We start from the raw sequence: 6,000 nt of genomic DNA on the forward strand, positions 1-6,000 counted from the left end.
AAAATCTCTTTGAATTCATGATTTGAATTCTATTAGCTCTAGATTCAGTAGTAGAGTTATTGAATTGTGTGATGATCCTATTTTTAATTTTTTTAAAAAGAGCTACTGTATAACTGTGGGAACCATACCACTTCACATTTCAACCAGTAGCTTACAAGAGTTTTAGTTTCTTTTCTCCACATCCTTTTCATACTTGTTAGTTTGTTGGGTTTTTAAAGAGGTTCCATCCTCTTAGAATGGTATTTTATTATTGTTTTTTCATTTCCTTAATCATTATCATTTATTGACTATTTGTGTATCTGTGTAGAAATGTCTAAATGCTTTCATCTGTTTGGAAACTTGTAGATTTGTAGTTGTTGAATAAACCTCTTATCAGACACAACGTTTACAAGGACTTTCCGCTCCCTCAGTTATCTGTCTTCTCCACAGGAAGTGTAACTTCTTTTGTGAACTAAGACTGGGATTTGGTGAAAATCACCACACCTCTGTATGTTTTCACCCTAGCCAGTCTGCAGATTCCAACCTGTTTACTACAAGAATTCATGGGTCTAAGGATGGGTACAGGACCTAGCCTGGGCCTGTGAAAATTGTTTCCAAGACTTTTATTCAAAGCCACCATAGAAACTGTCTTTCTAGGGTCAGGGTCCTGGTGTCTAAGTCCATATATAATTCCAAATCCATCTACCCTACCTCACTAACAGAAAATTTGACTATTAAACCAATATAGAGGAAATGTTGCCAATATGTCTAATTGGTGATGCTGTCAACGCATATAGTTTTAGCAAGTCAAGAAACAGAACTTTCAATAACCATGACTGGATCTTTAAAACCTCACCCAAAAGAAGATTTTTTCCTTCCTCATTTGGAAATGTTGCTTCTTAGAGCCATCACCCCCCAAAAAAACACCGCCTAATCAACGATTGAGACAATATATTGGATCATAATTGGTCACTGTACTTACAGTGGTGAAACAACGTGACCATAAGCAACCTGGGGATAAAGGGGCTGATTTCAGCAGCACTCTCACATCATAATCCATCACTGAAGGAAACCAGGGCAGGAACTCAAACAGGCCAGGAATCTGCAGCCAAGAAGCTGATACAGAGGCCATAAAGAAATGCTGCTTATTGGCTTGCTCCCAAAGCTTCTTCAGCATATTTTCTTATAGTGCCCAAGACCACCAGCCCAAAGGGGATGATGCCACCCACGGTGAGCCGGACTTTCCTACATCAGTCATAAATCAAGAAAATTACCTACAGACTTCCCTGCAGGCCAATGCTATGGAGGCATTTTCTTAATTACACTTGATGACCATAGTTTGTGTCAAGTTGACATAAAAATTAGCTAGCACAGTCACTCAGTCGTTAACATGGTTCTTCCTTTCTCCAGAGCTGAAAAATTTCCACATGTATTTGTGTGTTTCCAGCAATAAAATAGCCAAGATGTCTGCGCGTAGGAAAGCCATGCGGTGAGGACTATTTGCTTTATAAATAAACTCAGGATAAACTAAACATATTGTTTTACCATATCTAAATTATGGTGTTATGGATGAATCCTGGCACCTCATTTTATGTCACCCTGAAATTTTTATACCGCTGGTAAACATTAGAATCTCAGTGCTCTAATCCCACACCGCCTCTTACCCTGGGTCCACATTATCTATTCATCTATGGAATGCAGTTGAGCCTAGATAAGCAGATATAATCCTATGGGCACTCTCTCACTTTTGTTTCATTGAAAAGAAGCTTATCTGTAGCCCTCAGTCATTACCGTCCTACTTACAGGCAGGCAGCATGCTGGAGGAAAAGATACCACTAAAAGAATGTCAAGTCGCGCCAGGCATTGGTGGCGCAGACCTTTAATACCAGCGCTCGGGAGGCAGAAGCAGGCAGATCTCTGTGAGTTCGAGGCCAGCCTGGTCTACAGAGCGAGTTCCAGGGCAGCCTCCAAACAATACAGAGAAACCCTGTCTCAAAAAAAAAAAAAAAAGGGAAGTCTCCAACATCCGATATAACTAGAACCCACGTGGCAGTTAAACGTTTGCTATAAATACCTTGGTTTCCTCTCAAAATCCCATGTGCTATCTAAGCCCTTGCTCTAAAAGTAAAGGGAGATGATTGGTTGGAACTTTAAGAAGTGAGCTTCCTTGGAGGACATTGTGTGTGGCAAATCAGTAAAAGGGATCATGCTTGTCATACGAGTGGGCTGGATTTTTATAAAGCAAATTTGTCTTTCTCAGCTCATTCTTTTTATCCTCTCTCATCCTCTCTCTCTCTCTCTCTCTCTCTCTCTCCACTCTCTCACACTCACACCATTGATTCTATCACTGTGAGCCCTATTTGAAACCAATACCAGTTCTTAGAATTCCAAAACGTTGAGGTAAATGAACCTCTTTGCTTTCAAATAAAATACTCAGTCTAGGGTATTTTTTGTTATGATAACACAAAATTTACTAAAATAAAGTTACATGGTGTTGCCTGAGAAAATTCAGATAAAAACACTGAGAATCAATTATCATGTCTTCAGATCAACTGGAATCCATTTTTACGTAAATGGTAGCAATGGTAACAAGCCACAAAAGCTAACTTTTCTATAGCATAAACTGGCAACACTTTTGTCATAGGAAATGCATGCAAATAAAACAATATGCCACAAACTTGAAAGTAATGAGGTTGTTGCTGATATATTTGTCTTCTTACAGAGCAATAATTTAATCTTCAAATTATTCATTAAATATTTTATCTAGGAATAAGTTGTCTTCATACCCTGAAATTATCTTCTTTAACTAATGGCCAGATCGTACATACATAATGAGTATATATTGCTTGTGCTTTTGTTTTAAATATGGTGTATTAATATTACCTAGTAAACAATGTAATCATGTCTATTAAATATCAAACAAGGTATTTGCCAAATTTAAGCATAAAACATTGTATCCTGAGGCCACCTCTGCTTCTTGGAGGAAAAAAAATAAGTGAAATGTCTTCAGCATAATCAACCTCATCTTGGCCAAACCTTTCAGTTGCTTTTTCTCTGGTTTTCTTTTTAATTAAAACAAACCAAATGTAATAAAGCAAAATGTAATAAAAATCAGAACAAAATGATCTGTAACACTGGAGGCCAGTGGGACAAAGGGACATTTCTATTCAAAACAATGTCTTCATGAAAGTCTAGATTCACCGGTCTTTCACTGCCTAATGTCATGACATGTTGAAGGAAATCAGGTGCTTTCATGCCAAATGAAAATAAAATTTATGTACTGTTATGACCATACCCTTTGCCCGCTGTTTCTCACTCTATTCATCATTGAAAGCTGCTCAATAAATTCAGTGCAAACTACATGTAGGGGTGTCATGCAGTTATGACTCAGAATCAATGCCTGCTGGGGGGTCAAGGACTTCGGCGGTGTTTGTTCCCTAATTGTTCAATGGTGTCAGGGAGTCATTTCTCTCTCCATATTTGAGGCACTAGTGTCATAGCTGGGACACTGGGAACCCAAATGAAGGCAAGGTCATCACTTATCATTGCCTAAAGAGACAAAGCAGCCAGAGGGGTAAATAATGTCCTTTTAGAGATCTAGACAGTTTTCTAACCAACCTTCTGGAAAGACTTATCTACAACGGTATTAGTTATCTAGCACTTGGTAACAAATTATCCTAAAATGCAAAGACTTGAAGCATCAAGGATCTGTTACTTCCCTGAGTTTCCAGATCACTGAGGTAAGAACAACTAGGTTGGGAGGCTCTAGATTACTATTCAGCTGCCTGGCCTGTATAGTAAGACCGAGGGCAGTTTGACCTCCATAAGAAGCAAGCAAACAAAATGCCCTTTTGCAGTCACTGTTAAAGTGGCGGTCACCAAAATGATGTTAATTCCCAGTGCTCTGAAGGAAAGAAGAATTGTAAAAGGTTCCCAAATTTAGAAGATGATTGTGTCTTGCTTTTTTTTTTAAAGATCTGAGACAGACATACAAGGCTGGATCTACATCCATCAGGGAGTGACAGATGATCAGCAAAGTGGGTCAGGTTTATTGGGGGAGTGGCGTCATCCACATTGAGTGCCACATGGAAAGTGTGTGGCACAACTGTCTGCATGGGAATTCACCCCTAGAAAGGTGGATTTTGCAGGCTGAAACCGGGAAAATGTCACAGAAAGACCCTGGAATAGAAAGTCAAACCTCAGCAGGTAGGAAAAAATACTTGATGCAGGAACAAAGTAAGCTGCCATCCAAGGTTTATGAAAAACCAATTAGATGGAAAAAAAAGAACCTAAATGCCTTTTCCCACTTATTTTAACAGAAACCTTTAAAAGTGGAGCAAGTGAGTTAGAAATGATGATTGCCAATATTTCTTGCTGTTTGGGGGTTCTGACTGATTGGAATTTGAAAACAAGCATAATAATACTGCTTTGGTTTCTGTTCACAAAATCCTTTGGCGTCCATCATCAGTGTGACTGATTTATCTGTTCAGTAAACACATAGTGAATATCTATTTCATGCCACACATTCTGGCAGCCATCAGGAACAAGTGACAAAGGAAGTGACCCTGGGGATTTAGATGCTTGGAAACAGATACAACCGGGTGTGGAAATTACAACCCATTGTAATTGTGTGCAGGAAAAAAAAATGGCATAATGTAGTATCTGAAATTGAATGCTGCATACAAGATATTTGAGGTAGAATCCCTTTTGAGCCATGTTAGAAACAAAAATAGCTACTATATACACAGCACATTATAAATAAGTAAGAAATTCACCCAAAATGCAAGTCTTCTGTTAGCCCATAGAGAAAGCATGCATGCTTAGTTAGACATACGTGTGTAGACCTCCACCTAGTAAACCTTCTGTCTGTCTTCAGGGGCCAGCATCACAGCTGAAGCACACACAGTCCCAGACATGAGAAACCAAATGGTACCTACATCAGAGAATGTAAAGTTTCTGAGCAGAGAGGCACACACAGTATATCACTGACAAGCAAAATCCCCATAACCCAGAGACATGACCCCTCGATCAATGAGGAATCATATGGACTTCAGCTGCCTCCTGAAGAACTAAGTTTGAATCTTCCTGTTGGGGTAGGTAATAAAACACCAGCAAAGGTAGTAGAATAGAAAGATGTTTTAGGTCATTGCCGAAGGAAGACACATTACTTGATGAGATTACACAAAGTCAAGTAATTTGGCAATTTCAGAAATAGTTGCTTGTTTTTCTATTGAAATTAAGAAAATTGAGAAGTTGCTGGGCATGGTGGTTCACATCTTTAATCCTAGCACTTGGGGGACAGAGGGAGCCAGATCTCCATGAGTTTGAGACCAGTCAGGTCTGCACAGGGAATTCCAGGACAACCAGGGCTATCTAGAGAGACCCTGTCTCAAAATAAAAAAGCAAGCAAACAAACAAAAAAGGGGGTAAAGGAAAATTGAGAAGCTGGAAATAAGGAGATTTCTCCTCTCATTGAAATAAGCTAATGGGCCATTACTGTACTGATCTCATGGCTATTGAGAATAAAGAAAAGCAGTCGTCCCTGTGCTAATGAGAGAAGTATAGGAGTTTACAGATTTGCCAACAAGTAATGATCAGAAGCTTATCTTAATCCTGCCTCACCATGGTAACAAACAAATGCTAAACTGATTTTAAAATTCCCTGAGTTTTGCAGTGAATACAACTCTGAGAGCCAACCAATAGGAAAAACAAACTTAGCATTTGCGAACCTGGTGTTGGAGGGAGCAACCCCCCCCCACACCCCACCTCTGTTCCCACCAATATAATATTTTTACTAACTTTGGGGAATGTCATACAATGCACCCCATCATACCACACTCCTCCCAGATCCACCCTACTACTCTTGTGCCACCCCCAAAAACCAAAAAAAAAAAAAAAAAAAAACACCAAGTCCAGTTTGTGCTACCCATATACTCACTGGAGCATGGTCAGACTCCCAGTGGGCAGCCCCTTCTAGAAACCTGAGTCTTTCCCCCACCTCACCCCTGCCAGAAGCCATCA

Source organism: Mesocricetus auratus, unplaced genomic scaffold (assembly GCF_017639785.1).
Source record: "Mesocricetus auratus isolate SY011 unplaced genomic scaffold, BCM_Maur_2.0 Super-Scaffold_100018, whole genome shotgun sequence".
NCBI lineage: Eukaryota > Metazoa > Chordata > Mammalia > Rodentia > Cricetidae > Mesocricetus > Mesocricetus auratus.